The sequence below is a fragment of the Crassostrea angulata genome, chromosome 2 (assembly GCF_025612915.1).
Source record: "Crassostrea angulata isolate pt1a10 chromosome 2, ASM2561291v2, whole genome shotgun sequence".
NCBI classification, from domain to species: domain Eukaryota; kingdom Metazoa; phylum Mollusca; class Bivalvia; order Ostreida; family Ostreidae; genus Magallana; species Magallana angulata.
Genome location: NC_069112.1, coordinates 43,677,794 through 43,698,143, shown reverse-complemented (window position 1 = coordinate 43,698,143; position 20,350 = coordinate 43,677,794). Strand labels below are relative to the sequence as shown.

At 31.8% G+C, this 20,350-nt stretch overlaps 1 pseudogene; it reads left to right on the top strand.

Moving 5' to 3' along the window:
• Nucleotides 1-18,289: 18,289 nt before the first annotated feature.
• On the top strand, nt 18,290-19,743 carry LOC128172463 (uncharacterized; annotated as a pseudogene).
• The last annotated feature ends 607 nt before the right edge of the window (nt 19,744-20,350 follow it).

Here is a 20,350-nt window from a genome sequence, read left to right as displayed (position 1 = left end):
TTTATTAATATTGACATTCTGGACAAGCTACTTGTGCCATTGTATTATGTACATGTATTCTGGTTTAAATGATGACATATTAGGGCTCTTTTTATTTAAATTTTCTTTCATTTGTTTTCCTTAGAAAAGCTCGAATGGCTCACACTCCAAAGATCAAGCCTGCTACCTCTGAGTAATGTTTGTATCAACCATGCTACTTCTGAGTAATGTTTCTATTAAGACCACAGATAAGGTTGGTGAATGATTATGACAGCGATCAGCTTTAAGTGAATTCTTCGGAAGAAATTCTTTGCAGCTTAAAAGCATATACCAGTATTTTTTTTACTGTTTGTGCAAGGTGTTGTCCGGTGCGATAATATTTCAGTGTAGGATGTGTAGAGGATCAGCCGTTGTTTTGCTACAGGTCAAGCAGACCGTTATAAAAATAATAACTTCTTAATGTAAATGAGATGTTTTTGAAGATATGATTAAATGGCCACTAAGATAATCCGGAGTCTAAAAATCTGATAAAATATAACCCTATTTTAACGATATGTTTTGCCCACTAATGTAAACTATCAAAGACATAAAACAGCCTTTGTCCTATTTTCAATTATTTAATTTTATCAGAAAATTGATGGAGAAACCAATCCTTTTAAAATGTTACCATGGAAACCGTTACAAATTTTTGAAATCAGTTTTTTGCGTTTTTTTAATAAGCCGAAATGGGAAGCTGTTAAATTTTTACATCCATATCAATGTCCATGCCATATATATCTTATTCTGAATATTGACATCCGTTGCTATGGCAACAAGGCAAAAAAATAGGAAAAACTGAGAAATTGAAGCTGAGTTTGATATGCTTTAATGTCCAATATTAGATTTTTTTTGCAATTGATTTAGTTGGAACTTGTAAAAATATATCTAAATTTTCATTATATACCACAAAAAGCTGTGTTATGCAACAGAGAAGTGTTATTGCTATGGAAATTTGGAAAATTAAGTTGCATAATTAATCACACAGAAATTCTTACTTTTTGAAAAGTCCATAGCAACGGCAGCTATTTTTAGAAAATTTCAGATTGTTTTCAAGTGTCATTAAAGTTAAGGACAAACTTAATTTTTTTCTCACCATTTGATATTTATTCATTATAAGTGAATAATATCCATTCAAAGATGCCTACAAATATTGTAATTTTCGTTATTTTTAAGCTTGTTACCATAGCAACGGTTCTCATTTTTAATATTTAAATTCTTAATTGAACAATAACAATAGTGTTTACCAAAAAATCCAAGATTTGTACTTTTTATTCAAATTAAATGAAGAAAACAGATTTTAAAATTTATGTTTAGTAACCATGGAAACGCTCTAAAACATGCGTTTCTCCGTGAATTTTTTTCTTTCTTTTGAAAAATGACAACTATTTTTAATAATATATTCTACCCTGGAAACCCCAAGCTCTGCACATTACTCACAATATGTTCTCAAATAAGCATTAAAATGCCTTTTTTTTACATCTTTACCCTCGGTTACCATGGCAACGGGACCACATAGCAACAAACAAATGGTGATAGGTTTTTTTACTCACCAAAGTCTATCAAATTGTCAAGTATGAAGAAAATCCGTGACTATGCGTGGCCACCGAATTTTTAATTCTTACATATAACTGATCTTAAGAAATACAATGTACATTTATTAAGACTAATAGCAATTACATGTATGAAGTGTTTTAATTATGCATTTAGAAGCATGTACATGTACATGTTTTCTTAATTGATTGAATTTTGGGGTTCAAAGAATTTAAAAAAAAAAAAATTGTATCTAATTTTTCGTTTTTGCATGTCTTTAAACATTATTTTCAATGTTGACGTACGTGTTCCCATCAATATTATGGTTCCCATGGTTTGTTTTCATGAAACCATTGAATATATTAAATCCACCCAACAGATCTATATTTAAAACTGACAAAAACAAACTCGTGCTCCTATGTTATACAATATTCCATTTCACACACAGTCATTTAAGTTGCTATATCCGTTTCTCTTATATTTGATCTGATAAAGCAGACCTTGGAGAGGAAATGTATAAACGTAAAAAGGCTAGAACACACACAAGTTTGAATTGTTTTGTTATATCATTTTATATGATAAATTACATTTATTTGCTTATTTACATCATTGTCGCTGATGATAACGTGATAAAGCAGACCGCGAGAAGGAAATGCACAAAATGGAAACAACGGGAACACGATTAAAATCGTTCTCTAATAGAATGTATCCATTTTGTGCAAAAATGAAAATAATAAATATAATTAATGGTTTCAGTCCCTGATACGTTCTTCTTTACTTTTTTGCATTATCCTACCATTCGCTTATCGTGTGTTCGCCGTTCGCTCATCACACGTTCACCAATCACAGTTTTTGACTCTTCACTCCGTTCCGCTTGTGCTCACCGTTCATTAAGCGTTCACCATGCGCTCATAGTGCATTTTTTAATTGCATGGAATTCCATTTTAAATGTAATTGATTCCTTTCAGTTTCGTTGATAAATGTTATAAAATACATATTATAACCTCAAATCTTTTTTTGTGTGTGTGCGGTTTTTTTTGTGGTAAATCTTGAGAACAAATACATGTTTAAACAGCATTGAGTTTTACATATATGCGGTAGTATTTTGAAAGGTTAGATTTCATTTAAATCACCATTTTGTAAACAAATGACACATTATTATTTAAGACACCTTTGTAATCGTTTAACTTGGAAAAAGAAGTGAAAAAGTCATCAATACATGATGTCTTTAGATTGTATTCAAATACATTCAATCTATTGAAATTTAAAGCAAACTCAATTACCAATGACTTTCAATCATTTTGCTCAAAAAGTGTTTGTTTTTAAACCCATTCCTGCTATTTATGTCAATATTTCCCTTTTTATTTGCAAATTATTTGACTTATTGATCTTATTGATTGTGATTGTTTACGCTTAATACACAATAACAAGGACGCACTTTCAAAAATAAATTGAAACCTCAGGAAATATAAGTATAATTTATAATACATCTAACAACAGGAAATTGCTCTAATTAATAACTACGGGCGATTTGATAAAAACCTGATCTTAGATATCACAAAAATAAATGATTGATTAAATTATGTCATATGTAATGAACACACACAATGTATTAAAACAGAAAAAGGACACATGGATATCTCTGCAGGGGGATGCAAACGTTATATTGAACGTTAAAGATTTTCTTTCCAAATTTCTTCATATTGTTTAAGTTTATATTACAGTGTTTTAAACGTTTCAATTTGCGAAGTAATTAATGTTCAATGCACTCAATACAACATTTATGGAATCTGATTGCAATATGTTTACGTCCCATTAATTAATACAATGTAAACTTCTATTTACAAAAATAATACCGTCCGACATAAAAAAAGTATTATCCACGAGTGTATAATGAAACCCTATAGTAAATTCCCGAATCTCTTTTTAATACACAATGCTTTAGAAACGTATTTATTCTGATCAGCTGAAATTTGCTTGTCAGTTTGTGAGCTATAAGCAAGGAAAAAGCTTACAAATATTTGCCGTATGCCAGGAAAAAATATTTATTTGTCAAGCTGATTTTTCTATCATTCATTCGTTTCAAGCATAAAAACATTCTCACGTTTATCACTTTCATTTTAGGTCTCATAACTGCAATTTTTACTTTAACACGAAAATTTATCCAAAAATATGACGTTAGCTGTTTAAACATTGTTATAGAATTGATAGTCTGAAAATAATGTATACAATTAAATATTTAAATATATTGGAACGGCACCGTGATCATGAAAACCGGGAAATTGCGTAGAACTAATACTTAAATATTTAAATATATTGGAACGGCATCGTGATCATGAAAACCGGGAAATTGAGTTAAACTAATACCCTGTTATTTTTAATGTATTTAATAATAGAAATTATTTCATCCTCTTCATTGCATTTCATTTAACTATGAATTAAATGAACGTTTATCTATTCAGTTTAAATTTATTAACTAAGCAGGCCTACTAGTAAGTTTTCCATTTAGGTATAATATATGTTTTTCACTGAAGACCACGTTCCGTATTTCATTCATGCATGCATGTTATTTATAAATTAAATATAACTGATTGTTACAAAACTGAATGGAAGTCAAAATCTTTTCAAGTAAAAATACACATTCAATATATTGATTTAAGGTACTTCACTACACCTAGACTTATACTTTTTAAGACACTACGTCACAATATGGCGATTTAAATGTTTTGTTAAACTGTTTGTATCAATCGATTCAGATGTATATCGTCATAGCTCAGTGGTTAAGGTATCAGGCTTGTGAACCGCAGATCATGAGTTCGAATCCGCCTGGGGCTTTTGTTCATTTTTACTGAATGAAGTGAATGAAAATATCATTTTTTATCCAAAATTGCACAATTTTTCGCCTTTTTGACATATACACTTCTTATCCATCATGCTGTCTATCAAAATCAAGTAATTTTATGCTGATTTGAGATACTATTTGAAGGTGTAGTGAAGTACCTTAACATCGACTAATATATAGGATATAAAAATAAAAATGGAAGCTGCCGTGGCGCAGAGGAAGTGATGTGATGCTGGTAAACGAAGGGTCCCGGGTTCAATCCTCGTCTTGGGCGTTTTGATTTTTTTCCATTATATTTTCTAGAACAAAAAACCGTCATTGATACCTTTTCTATCATAAAGTTAATAAATTTTGTTGGTAAATAAAGCACAATATTGAATTAAACGATTTTTAATGTGGTTTAAAGGTGGCTTAAAGGTAGCTTAAAGGTGGCTTAAAGAAGTTTTGACATTAAGGACCTATAAGTTGTCCTTAAAGGTCGCTTAAATGTGCCTTAAAGATTGTCTTTAAGCTGCCTTTAAGCCATCTTTACGCTTTCTTTAAATCATCTTTAAGCAACACATATGGCTTAATGGTGGCTTAAAGATCGACTGTAACCTATCTTTAAGCTATCTTTAAGGATAACTTAAAGATGGTAATTCATCCTGTGTCTTTTTTAATACCTGCACGGATGGAAAATTAGTTAGCTATACTTTTTTACTCATTTAAACCAAATTAAAATAAATTTGATGAGCGAGATAAGGAAAGGTATACTGTCTTTTTCGAAAGAACATTTGGTTATAATTTGGTCTGCGCCCTAACACGTATACAACAAAAATGGCAGTTGAATGTTAGTATTCATAATGGTAATAATTAATTGTTATAGATTATGATTACTCTGGGGTTAAAAAAAACAGAACGAAGAACTTACTGTTGTTCAATATAGCGCTACTATTGAAGTGCTATTTTTCACTCGAAAATAAGATCAATTACCTTGTGTTTAAGCTAGTGACCTCTGAATGTTTATTGAACAATTCTTCAAAAGTGTCAACATCCAAGGTTTTCTTTATCATATTATTTGAGTTGACGAAATACATGTAACATATACGGGCAGTTTACCTGCTGTTTGATTCAATTCAATGTATTCCTGTGGGAAAGCAGGTTATATATTTTTTATGAAAATATAGACTTGTACGAAAGCCGAGAAGGATCATTCGAGATTCGAGATTCAAAATACGAGATTCGAAATTCGAGATTCAATATCTAAATTAACCAATCAAATCAAGGATCTGAAAATATGTATCCTAGCGACATCAGACTGTTCTAAATAAAGATCATTCGTACATGCTCTTATTTACAAATTGAAATAAATGCTATGTTCACTTCTCCCTAGCTAGCTAAATAATTATTTGTATTTATTTTTACACAGAATATTTAAGTAGACTAGTAATAATACAGTGTGCTTCGCAGATCTAAGTGATTTTGTTTGCCTGGTGCATTTCCACCTGATGCGTTTGAACCCTGGGGTATTTCACCACCAATGATTTAAACCCCGGGTTTATTCACCCCTTTTGTGTAAAAATGCGGTTAAGGTAGAAACTTTATAAGCGGAGCAAAGTTTTTCTGTAGGGGGGTCCTAGGCCAATTTTAAATAATTTTACTATGTAAATTTATTAAGCTCCAATTTTCCCGAGGAGGGGGTCCAGACCCCCTGACCCCCTTCTTTCTAGATCCGCACATGAAGATTAGTATCTAAAAAATCGAAATATAAATAATCAGTCCGGTTTCACCAATAAATATAAGCATTACTTATCGTTTTTATGTATGTTTACAGGCATACACTAATACTATGATTATAAACTAATCATTGAGATAGTATCACATCATACCGAAGTATTAATTAATACATTTTTTTTCCTTTTCTTCCGTAAACAACTTATTATGAGTCTTACTTTGACATTGTTTTCAATATAAAAGGATGCATACTCTCTATAATTAAAGGTAGGGATGATAGAGTGCCAGTTTGTTCACATTGCCGATTTCTTGTGCAGAGAAGTAAAACTTTTTAAAAAATTCAATTTGATTGTGCATGAATTTTTCAAAATTAATTGTTGTATTTTGTTATACTTCATTCATTGATATATCAACAAGAAAGAACAGAAGATATAGACAGGCATATGTATCACAGCCAAGTTAAGTTTCTCTGTAGTCTCCTACCCCCCCCCCCCCCCATCCCCCCGCACCAAAATTGACAATACTTACATATAAATCATACAAATGTTTACTTTGTATGTAAGTAACTCTCTAAAGATGTAATATGCAGTGCAAAAATGTGTGTACTTTATATACTACTAATACTACAAAATTACACTTAGCCAGATAAAATGTAATCAAGGTGAAGCTACAAGGAGCAAGTGGTGCTTTGCCAATTTGTCGCCATACACACAGAACACCAAATAAAGAAACTGTGAGTATTGTGGGGAACGCATAGAACATGGCGGCAAATTATTTCAAATAATCAGTGCAAAAACCAACAAATATGTTGTTTTTTGTAACCTATCCTGCAAATACAATAATAACCAAATGTTATCGTCACATAACAAAGCCGATTAAGGTAATGTGTACATATGGTCAACGTACATGTAATTCGAATACTAGTATACAAGGAGGCGATCCTATCAGGCGGGGATCCAGAAAAATAAATTCCAAAAATGATCGGTTGAATTACATTAAATGCTTTGAAAATTGTTTAAACAATTGCACGGGTCAAAATGCATGATAGAAACTATGTACAGTGTAATTGGAAACTCTCATTTTATATCAATATGTAGTATTACCTATTTTAGCAAATGAGAGTATAGCCCAACTGCCACAAGCAATGCATGTCCTTTACCGGCACCACCACCCTCCCCCTAAAAAAAATGAAACAATTTTCGTTTCATTTGCTAAACATGTGTGTGGTTCAAGATTTTTCTAAATGACATGCCCGATTAGAATTGAAAAATGAGTCGTTTAAAACAAATTTTGTCAAAATTCTTACATTCATTTGGTTATATTTTGGTCCATTTGGGTAAAAAGATGCACCAGCGAAGCTCTTATTTATATATAATCAGGCCATAAATTCGAAATATTTTCAAAAATTAATAGCTTTAAAACCAGTGGATAAAAAAGGAAAGCAAGTCGAACTCGATGAGTGCTAATACCTGTGTTGAATGAATGGTACAGTGGGATATGCGCAAAAAAGTCCCGTCTACTCTTTCCTACCCTGTATTTATTGGAACATTAAATCCGATTATAAGAGTCAAATTTAAAATTAAGTACGGATAAATACCTATTTATCAAAAGTAAAACTACTCATAATGTATCTATAGTGCATCGTTATAGAGCTACACAGAAAGTTTGAAATTAATTTGCCGAGCCAAACGAAGAGAAAACGAAGTGGGGACAGAATAACTGACAAATTAAACTAGGACTATAGCATCCCCTACCCCCCTCCCCTGAAATTTATATACTGAAAACAGATTATTGAGTACAACATCCGCACACATTTAATTTTTTTTAATCATTTTCGCTAGCTAATGTAAGACATTACGAATATCCCAAACCCCCTCACGGAAACAAAAATGCTAGATGATGAGAGAAAGAGAGAGGAGAGAGAGAGAGAGAGAGAGAGAGTCGATGTAAAGGTGCGCTAACACCGTTGAAATTAAAGCTTGCTAGTATGTATCTGCCCTACCCTAGCTACAATGTACCTCCTCTCTTTTCCTTTTCTCCTTTAAGAGGCTTAATTATTGTCTATATAATAATGTATCAAATCAAATCAATTTGAAATTCTAAATCAAAATTGAATTTGAGACAAAAAACTCTCTCTCTCTCTCTCTCTCTCTCTCTCTCTCTCTCTCTCTCTCATATAGGCAATGGCATTGATACCTTACAATACACTAATCCTATCTTGATTGTTGTCTTTGTGGTTGTAAATCATTATACCTTCTATGGTTTAAAACTTTATCATAACCTAAATTTTGACATGTCAATTATTTCATTGAACATTGAATTTCGTTTCATAGCTAAAACCACACTCAGTTTTAATTATTTATATTTAGATTAAACAAATCTTTCTTCACGAGCCGATTTTTACACAGTTGGGGCGAATACACAACGGGGTAAAATGGTTCGGGGGTAAAATACATACAGGACAAACAAAATTACATAGATTCGCAAATTCCACAGTGTTATCATTAATTTAATTGTTTATACTGTGTGGGGTTAATTTATCAATGTTAATTTAACAATTTTATAGCCACTATATAAGAGCTATTAAGACAGTTATTTGTAGGAAAGAGCATGTACGAATGGTCTTTAAATAGAACAGTTTGATGTTGCTAGGATACAGGTTTCAGATCCATGATTTGATTGGTTAATTTAGATATTGAATCTCAAAATTCGAATCTTGAATCTCGTATGTCGAATCTCGTATTTTGAATCTCGAATCTCGAATGATCCTTCTCGGCTTTCGTAGACTTGTGTATATTAGACGTTTTATGCAAAACAGACGATAATTTGAGGACGACATTGCTTTTAGTTATATCAAAGTCATAAAACTGATTTAAAAACAACGAACATCCCGAAAATGTTTTTTTTCCCTTATTTTCATGTTTGCTTCCACTTTACGTACACTTACAGGTATTTAAACATAACCACTTTTTAAAACAAATAAACATACTTGTAGCTATACTCGTACCTGTACATGTTAACATTTTAACCTCTCTAATTTCGCCAATAACAATCGACAATTTGTTCACTGATCTGTCAGGGTGATCATTTATAAAGTGTAGCAACTGTATTTTTAGGTCACCTGAGGAAACTAATGTAACATATTGCTATCCGTTTACTTCCGGCGTCGTGCGTCGTGTGTTAACAATTTTACATTTTTAACTTCTTCTTAAAAACTACAAAGTTAATTATAACCATTTTTTGTGTGAGGCATCCCTATGGTAAGATAAATCTAAATTGTGAGTTTCGTGGCACTATCAGCCCCGGGGCACCACAATTGGGGCCAAATATGCCAAAAAAGCCAAATGTTCAAAAAAAATCATTTCTACTTCCACACATGAAAGGAAAATACTGGTTTCATGGTTATTATGTTCATGAAGCCCTCTACCAAAATTGTGAAATTTATGGCCTCTGTGTCAGGGGTTCTGGCTATAGGGTGGGGCTAATAAGGCCATATACTAAAAATATAATAAATCTTAGAAAATCACCTTCTTTATTCCCATATATATTTGTTAAAAACTAAATGCATGATTATGATACCCATGCATCCCTCAACTAAAATTGTGAAATTCACTGCCCCTGTGTCAGGGGTTCTGGCTCTATGGTGGGGCAAATATGGCCTTATTATTAAAAATGTATTTAATCTAAGAAAATATTTTTCTCTACTCCCATTTATATTTATTAAAAATTAAATGTATTATTATGATGTTAAATAAGCCCTCTACAACATTTTTGTCCCATTGTTACAGGGGTTCAGGCTCTAGGGTGGGGCCAATATGGCCATATAGTAAAAATATATTAAATCTTGGAATATCTTCTTTACTCCAAAATATGTGGGCAAAAACTGAATACATTATGTCCACACTCTTCTACCTTTATTGTGAAAGTCATGCCTCCTGGGTCAAGGGTTCAGGACATGGTGGGGGGGGGGTCGGCAATATAGTGTTAATGCATATAATGTTTTAAAATTTTCTTCTCTATTCTCACACATCTGTATGAAAAACTGACTTCATAATTATGTTTACCAGGAAGTCCTCTACTAAAATTTTAATTTTCATGTCCTCTTGGAATTTGGGTTTTGACTCTAGGGCAGAGCCAAAATAGATGTATAGGTGTTAATGCATATAATGTTTAAAACTTATCTTTTTTTACTCCCACACACCTGAAAGGAAAACTGAATACAAACTAATTTTTAAGTTTCGCCAAAATTATAGGTTTCATAGTTCTTTTTGAAAGATTTCAGGCAGGGATGTGGTCGTCATTACAAATTTAGTATTGTTCTACTCCAGAATGAAACCCACCTAAATGAATATATGAGACTCCTCGACAAGTTTGTGTATGCGTTTTATGCTACTCGGGTGACCATTAATGCCTTTTGTCCTCTTGTATGAAATTAGTGATATGCACATAAAATAAACTAATGTAAAATATATATTGGGAATGTTAATTTAGCACTCTCAAGAAAACTAAAAAGAAAAGAAAACAACGAAAACCCATGAAAACAGTTACCTTATGATTTGTAGGGCTACAAATTGGTACAGTTATATTTACAAATGATAACTTAAATGGTGTAAATAATGCAGTCAATCTCCAGGATAATAAGTATGTTGAGCAAACAAGATACTTGACAGTGCACCTTAACTGCTCCTGAATCTACTAATTACAGCCTAATTTCTTCTCATGCTCTATACTTTGTTCAAACCAGATTAGAATATTTTCAACTTCTCCGTTTTATGCTTACATAGTTTATACATATAGACGTAGAGTTGTGAACAAAATATGTTTATATTTACCAATTGTTCAACTTCGAAGTACATATAACAAAAGGTTGTGGGAAAAAAATGTTAGCTTTGACACACTGAGTTTTAATAAACAATAGGTTGTAAAAATCAAGAAACAGGTTAATTGCAAAGCTATGAAGGCGGCAACCCACATTTTAATGACTTTGTGATAGTTCAGGTTCGGGAGACAATTGAAGAATGTCAGTATTGACTGTGTCCTTTGTCCATCACAGACTTTTGTGGCTAGTTAAATGTACACAGGACAGCAAAAGTAGTTCACACCAATAGAAGAACATATACCTTGCTTTTGATTAACACATTGTTGTCCAATAGTATTCGTTTTTCGATATTAAACATAACCAAGATACATTAGTAAACCAAAAAAAAGGAAACATTGCATATGCAATCCCTTTAATGACAATTTATTCGGCAGGGATGGGACAAATTTTATTTTTGTTGTGGATTCAGTGTAGATTTGTGTGAAAGTAAAAGCACTCTGATATTATGTTTAAGGTTTTTTAAAATAAATTGCTATGCGTATTGCATCAACGGTGTCATTCATGTGAAGGATTAATTTCTAATTAATACAAAAGTAGACACGTATATCATGCTTATGATAACTTTGTTTAATGTGGTGTGTCTGGAAATACATTGTTGGCAAACACTCTAAATAATCATGATTTGCTTTGTCATGTTCTACGAAACATAAATAAATAGGTAAATTGTTTTGGCGGTTTGTACATTTTTGACTCATGAAATATATCTAGAATGTCTACAGTCTCTCCAAAAATGGTATTAAACAGGCTAAATATTGACATTTTACATTGTGTAAATGTAGGTATCCGAATTACTTTTTCCATGAATTAATAAAGAGAGTCATTTTTTTTCACTTTCTGCAAATGCAAAGTAATTTTACTTATGAATGGTACTTCTCACACCGAACCTATGGTGTTCTCTTAAATGTACCCGATACTTTATAACATATGAACGCAATATCAAGTTCAAAAATTGCTATATAATAGACAAACTGAAAGCAATATGAACAGGCATTCTGAGAGTATTGCATAAGCAATACACTTCCCCTACCGATTTGTATTATTCTATGAAAAATTCGAAGCATACAACTATTTCAAACTATTTTAAACATGATGTTATGCTTTCATCAGAGATAAAAGAACAAAGGAAATTCAAACAATATAGTTACAATAATATAGAAATTAAATACAAAATGAGTAAAACTATACACTGTATTTTATTTTCTGTAATTTCGCTAAGTCCTTTAAGTATTCGCTGTTGAAATATGTGCACTGCTATGCACAATATCATTTATTTCTTACCAATTTCTGTACCCCGAATCAAACCAAACAGTTAAACAGACCAACCCAATAACCAACCCGATTATAATACATGTAATACACCCCCAAAAACCTGATAATTAAATTTACAACACAATGCTTGACACTATTTTACAGAACATTTTTGTTAGAAATAATATAGGGAATGGTACAAGGCACGCACGATATTATTACTTACTACATACTGGCCTCGTTTATTCAATACACAACGTACCCGATAACAAACCCGAACATTTACAATAATTGGAATATAACAAATTAATTTTCTCTAAAATATGTCAACCAGATGCTACAAAAGTGTAAATTTGATCTGTTGTTTGACATTTTGAAGCTGTTCAACAAGTTTCGTATTATTCCTCAAACGCATAAAGAAAACAGTGTGGAAAACTGAGGTGGGACAGACAGACAGCCAGATTGACTGACGGATGCAGATAAAATCTATTATGTTTACTCATACGTTTTGTAAATAAACTAAAATCCAGCACAATCTTTTTAAACCACGTGAGATGTTTTCCAAAATCTATTATTGAATTTTATCTTATAAGTAAATTATCTTGAAAGTAATTAAAAATTAGCTTAAAAAAAGAACAAAAACAAAACTGAAATTGCAAAAATGATTTTTAAAAATATCATTGTATCATGTTAATGTGCTGAATGTAAATATTTGCTCTTATGCTGGATACCCTCTAGTTTTCTAGATTTGTTCAATGGTCACGCGAAAGTCCAATGGTCTGTACAAAAGTTCGATCGTATCGTGGCGATATGGACGTCAGAGTCCGTTGGTTGCGGAATAACACCGTCTGTGATATCATATCATAACGATTGCATGGGGAACGTCGAATTAGCAATTCGAAATTAGCAATATAGAAGCGACACGCTGTCCGGACGTTTGATTTATGATACATTTTGATAAAGTGAAGAAAAAGAGAATGACAAACAATCCCTTGAAATATTTATATTTTGTTAAACGTATTGAGAAGAATTTATATTTGGTATTTTACCGGAAAAAGCTAAAAAAAAATCCAATGCACAACATATGGCTACCCAGCATAATGGAAATAACGTTGACAACAAAAGTGCAGCAATAAAATGATATACATTTCAGTTAACTTTGGCCCTTTTGTTCTGGTTTCTGTCTTTAACTACAATTTGTTATTAGATATTTATTTATGGTGAAATAAGATCATGTTTCAAACTGCCATTTTTAATGAAATGTGAAAGTAATAAAAAACAACTTTCTGTGCTTGTCAACTTTAAGCTAATAAGTTATATTTAGAATGCCTATAGTTTCTTTCATCCTTCATTTTAATGGAAAATGGTTGTTTAAAACATACGTTTTCACTGTGTTTACCAAACACTTACCCGGTACATCCTATGAAACACAGATATTGTTATGAAGCATCATTAAAACAATTTATATCTTGAAATTCATAAACCCGTTGGCAAATTTCATTCAATAGATCTTGACCTTAAGTTACAAAATATTATTACATATTGTTTCAAATATGTGTAAAGATGGCCTTAAATCAAATTTTGCAAAAAGCTTATAATGAATTTGTTTTTTACATTTTCTCTGGCAATCTGTTTTTGTCCGTCGTTCGTAAACTTTTGAACATTCCAGCTTCTGCTTTGGAACTTGAGGAACCAATTTCAACCAAATTTAGCATATATCATCTGTGGGTGAAGGAAAGAGAACAGCGTTGTTAAATGCATGCCCCCTGCCCCCCCCCCCCCCTAAGGTCCCGAGGAGTGGGGCTATAACCATCAAATTTAATACAATCTTAAAAATGTCTTTATCCTGGACATCAAGCTGTCAACCTGTTGGCATGCTTGTAAAAAGCATTAAGCTTCCTACTAAATTGTGAAATTCATGTCCTCCTGGGTTCCGGCAATATTACGGAATCTAATGATTATATAGTGACAATATCATTAAATCTTTTCCTCTGATCTTTGGTATTTAGCTCATGATCTAAGTAAAAAATAATGATGAGGAAGATTGCCTCATTCAAAATTGTGATTTTTTTAGGTCGGGGGTTCTTGTGTTAGGGTTGAAATCTAATCAATATAAAGTGAAAATACACTATTTTATTTGGAAATCATCTCTTCTGCTCCTGAGTATTGACCAAATGATCTATAAGTACATGGTTTTGATAAGAAAGAGGTGCCTCTTCCAAAACTGTAAATTCTATAGCACCCTGGTGGGGGGTTCTAGTGTTTAAGTGGGGCTCTAAATGAACGCAGTAATTATTTGAAAATCTTCTCTAATCCAGTGTATTATTCCGATAAATCAAATACAAAGTTATGTCGGTGAGGTTATGGCACTAAATGACAAGACTCGGTAGTAATCGCGACATATGATTTTTTTTTGTACATAAGATTTATTCAATCTGTATGCTATGCTACAATTTTTAAATATCTTTTTATTTTAGAATTTAGAAAGTTCATCGGATCAAACAATCGAGGAATAATAATGCGTATGTACACTTCCGTCCTACCATCATTTATGCAAGTGCACCGGAGAGTGCCCATTTTGAAGGAAGACTTCAGAAAGAACCTGGAAGTATTCTTTTTATTCATGTTAACGCTGTATCTAGATCAAGATCTTGCATCAGAAACGGTTGGTATTAGTTATAGCAACTTATACGATTTGAATTTATTCAATGTTGTGACATCATGGTTTTTTTGGTTTTATTTTTGCAAAATATTGCATAAATGATACACACTCACCTTGATACCTCCTCCCAAGATTTCAAATTAGGAAGTCCTTTTTTATAAAACAAATTGAATATTTATCAGAGATACGCATAGTACTTGCTCCTTTTTTGTTAATTATAAGAAGAATTCAAGGGGGAAAAACATCAGTTTATTTGAATCATTTCTGTGCAAAGTATTCCATATAGGGTACATCTTTTGTCTGAATACTAGTAACTCCTCCTTCTTTTTTAAGATCTTTATTTTGCTCATCAATTGTACATCATCAAAAATCTTTATGTAGAAGATGTAAACACACACTCGGTTTTTGACACTGTTTAGTTTTATGCTTTTTGTTTACTACTATTGTATTATTTTTCATTATTAATTGTTCAATATTTATGTATGTCAAGCATTGTGCTCTTTGGTCTCTGTCTGTGTATGAGTGTGCAATAGGAGGGGAACATTAAGGTTTTTTTTTTTCAAACAATTCCTTCTTCTTACCTCATACTGGTTTAGATAAGATAATAATAACGACACACTCCTTTGTCCCTGAAAGAAAAATTATCGCACATGCATTTGTGTTCTTGTGTGCTAACGCTGTCATTGAAATCAAATAACTTTAAACAGTTTGAATGAGAATGTAAAACTTAATGGAATCATCCACAAGAATCACATTTTAGTGTATTAAATGGTTTTACATGTAAGAAGCTATTGAGAAGTGCATTTAGTATTTTAAAAAATCAGTAAATTTAAATATTAACACTGTTTAACATTTAACAGATATTGTCAGATTCAGGTACATTACTTATTTGTGTCACAATGTTGAAATTTAAAATTTGTAAATTTGAGATATATGGCTGTTAAGTTTGAATGAAAAAATTCATACGGAGCTGACCTATTGTATTGTAATATTGCAGTTGCAAGAATTCCACCTTGGGACACAGATAATTATCCGGTAAAAAATTATTTTGTTAAACCGCTCGTCAAAATAATTTTATATGTTAAACCTTTTTGAATAACTTTCTAAAACCTAAGGTATTTATGTTCTAAGATTTATCTGGCCTTCACATAAAATTGTTTTTTTTATGCTTATTTCATATTATTAGAAAATATTCTAAGATTAAGTAAGAAATTATTTTTTTGGTATAAATAACGTAAGTTAAACTGATTATATTTTTTTAAGAATCAAAAATGTGTAGCCTTATTAAAAAAAATGAAATGACACTAATAATACGATGGAGACAACTAATTTGAAACACCTATTTATTTTCGTTGTTAAATAAAAAAAATTATTTGAAGCAGTACAAGGAACAAGCTAATACAGGGAAATTTATGAGAAAAAGATAAACAGACATTACAGAAAATAAAAACATGTACCATTTTGTAACAGTACTGTTTTACTACTAAAAATATTTTTATTTAACATCGGCTTAAATGAGGATTTAAATTGATTTGTACGAAGAGCACACTAACACAAGGAAGTAAAAATAGTGTAAAGAAAGGAACATATTTATGTTCATAACAATGCAAACAAACATCTAGAACAAACGGAAATTGGTTGATGTAAGTATATTTTTGTAATATCTGAAAGGATGATCAATTTATTTACAATGTCCTTTTAATTTTTAGCGTGTATCCATTTTCCTTTTATCTTATCATATAAATCCTATTATAAAAGATATAGACAAAGGTTCTGCACAACGTGGAGAGAGAGAGAGAGAGAGAGAGAGAGAGAGAGAGAGAGAGAGAGAGAGAGAGAGAGAGAGATGTTTTGTCCATTTTTCATCGTTTAATTTTCTTTATGTATTCTAAATACCTTATCGTTAAGAGGTACAACTGTTTTAGCAGTACTTACTTCCTGCTTTCTAATTGCAGGTACAACTTGTTATCTTTTTCTTGTTTCTTATTATATGTACATATTAACGGTAGCGTTATCGCCCATTAACTTGTGACTTTGTTAAAGTTTGTTCTTATGTTGTAAAAGATACTCTATGTATTTAGGTAAGCGTTACAAATAATACAGCCCTTTTGTGTTTATTTATCATTCCATTCCAATATTATTTATCTAGCTAAGATGTAAAACCCAAAATGTATATGAATACATTCGCAGAAATAAAAGCAATATTTTAGTGTAACCATGTTTATAGTATTTGTGATGACACAGACCATAAACATTTAGAATTCAAGAAATCCAAACTTAGTTGCCTTTTTAAAAATAATTGAAGGAAGTAGATTTTGATGCTTAATTTATTGATTACAACATATTAATTGAAGACATTTTTATTTAAGAAACCTTGCAACACAGTTTAGAACACAAAAATCAATGATTCAAATTTAATGATATTTTCCTAACTTTTCGTTTCATTCTTTAACCTGGACTTAATTTATTTTACAACGATTGATAACCAAGTTCTACAACGTATATTAAAATCTTTCGTTGGCTTACGTAAGCGCGAGGAGGTCGTTTCATAGGAACAAGTCCTTTCAGATCAGTAATATCTTATAGCTATTTGTAATGAACTTTCTTCTTTTATAGATATCAGAGGTATAAGATCCTTTTCAGTATTTATTGCGGTTTATTGGAGTCAACAATTTTGCCAATCGAAAAATTGTTGATTGACCTTTTCTTTACTGATCACCACATTATCAAGTATTTATTCGTCATATCTTTAATAAGAAAATTGACTGCGGTATTCTATTAGGCAAGAACATTCACATGTTCAGAAACACTTTATCAATGTATCATTACCTTAGTAATGTTTAATAACCAATTTCCGTTCCAAAAAGTGTCGCCTTATGGTTTGTAGCTTCAAATAATTGAACACCAGTATCATATACATAACCAGAGCAGGTCGTTCGGCATATTAATCTTCAGTGGAATGTGCATAGCGCACACAATAATTAACTATATACTTGTATGCTCTTGACTCTACTAGATACAACGTGACAACATTGTTTTTAGTTTTATCTGTTCATGGTCATCTCATATTAGGATTGAAGATTATATATTTCGCTATGATTTGTAAAATGTCAAATTTGTATGACCTCAATACGTATTCAAGAACGTTTAGTGGATAGTATCAAGGGTTTAATTTAAGAAATATATGTAGACAGTCGTACTTTATAATTACCTCTTCCGCTTAATGTACGATTCTGATTAAAATAGCATACCATATTTGCAAAATACAACAGACATTTATTAACCTGATATAACGTTTTTGAAATTGTTTATTATAAATATACGATATTTACATTCTTTAACGTATAAAACAATATTGCAAAAAAAGTTAAACACAACAAACTAGACCCCAAAAAAAACCACAAAACAAAACAAATCAAAACAAAACCAATAAAAACAATGTAAGCGAAATATAATATTTCATCGAATACTTATTACAACACCGCAATGATAGAAGACAGCCGTAAAATTTACATTTGAGTATACTTTCAGCACACTTTGAATACAAGTGTATTTATTGAGAATACGCTACCAAAATTTAGCTGCATAAAGGAGACGCCAAGGAATAAGGAACAATATTCACATATTCCTGCTGGTGTTGTTTTAAGATATATTTACGTAATAATGGACACCGACTGACTCACATTTATGCTGATAATTGGGAATAATTAGTGTTATATTTATTTTACAGTTATATTCCTTTCAGCTATACAACTATGTTTATTAATATTCTGAGAATATAAGCATAAACAAGGATACATAAATTATGGTATTGGAGGGGTTAAAGAGAGGGCTGAAACACCTAGAAGACGCAGGTCTACATATTGAAAATCTTGTCACTGATCGACATGGTATGATAAAGAAATACATGCGAGAGGATCACCAAGACAAGAACCACTTCTTCGATGTGTGGTATGTGGCTAAAGGTAAATTTTGATGATATTCATAAATTTGGAGTTTTGACATATGCGAGTATTAAGTAATTATTTTAACAGACAAAGCTCATGTACATATTATGAATTGTAGTAAAATGAAAAGAATAGTTTTTAAACACAAATGAAAATGCAATAGGTTCCCTGAGAGTGTCATAATGTTATTTAAAGAAACTAATAATTTTATTTAGTAATCTCTAAGAAACTGGAGACAGCATCAAAGAAGAGAGATTGCGGCAACATTAGGCCCTGGATCAAGTCCTCAGTGAACCACTGTTACTGGGTAGCTGCATCCTGTGGTGGGGACAGTGAACTAAAGGTGCAAAAATGGTCCTCCCTTGTCCAGCATGTTTTCAAATCAGCATGAACATTGTGAACATGAACTGCTCAATGAGGAGAGGTTGTGGCTGAAAGAGGGTATGTTTTTTGGTAAATAAATAAGAGTCTTACAATTTGAACTTACATATACTGACTAATAAAAGTAACCACCTTAAAAGGCAATTGCATGACATCTTACATCTGAATATATAAATTAACAGGATCAAGAGCTCACAAACTCTTCAGGGAAGTTGTGGAGAGCAGATACTTGACAAGAGATGTAGGCAAGCTGTCTCCCCTCCATCAGACATACGGGTTAGAAATGTATCATAGCGTCGTGAATTCCTTTGCACCAAAAAACACCCACTTTTTCTACCCAGCTATGATGGAAGGTATGTTTCAATGATCATCAGTTCAAAAATCATCTGAGAATATTTTTCGTAAAAAAAATATATATTTTAAATATTCTCACTTGTGAATTAAAGAGTTAATGTACAAGTTTACCAATTTTTTTTTCCATTTATTTACAGACTATTTGTTTCTGCACTCCATTTTAATGAAACTGGACAACGTCATAAGGCCACAACCAAAGATGGGGTAGCACGTTTGCAGATCAGCTATCCAAAGGGGAAAAAAGGGACCCAAGCTGTTGTAAAGCCCAACAAAACAGCAGTTACATTTGGTATGTTCTTATTTGCCTGTCGTATTGACATATAAATTCTTTACTCATAATGTTGTATGTGTCAGTTTAAAACAGAACATACACAATTTTTTTAATTTGTTATTCCGCTCAACACATATTTATAACGCACTACATCACAGTTTGATAATTTACAAATTTCATTGTTGATGTGATTAAAACTACATGATCAATTTTCTTTTTCACAGACTATGTAGATATCCTCTGGATAAATCTATGCGAGCGACGAAGACAGCATCCCTCATACACTCAGTCCAATGACGACACTCACGTGTCCCTTGGATATTGCCCGCCAGCACTGACGTTAGGATTTGAGGGCTTTGTAAAAGAAGATCTGATAGCTACGGGTCGTTCCAGGTTCAGTCATTGAGTGTTCTAAATAGGGCGTGTATACTTGAAACCGGTATACTGCTCAGACGGGAAGATGTCCCTTATCTTGGAAACAACACATGCTGGAAGGATTTTTCGA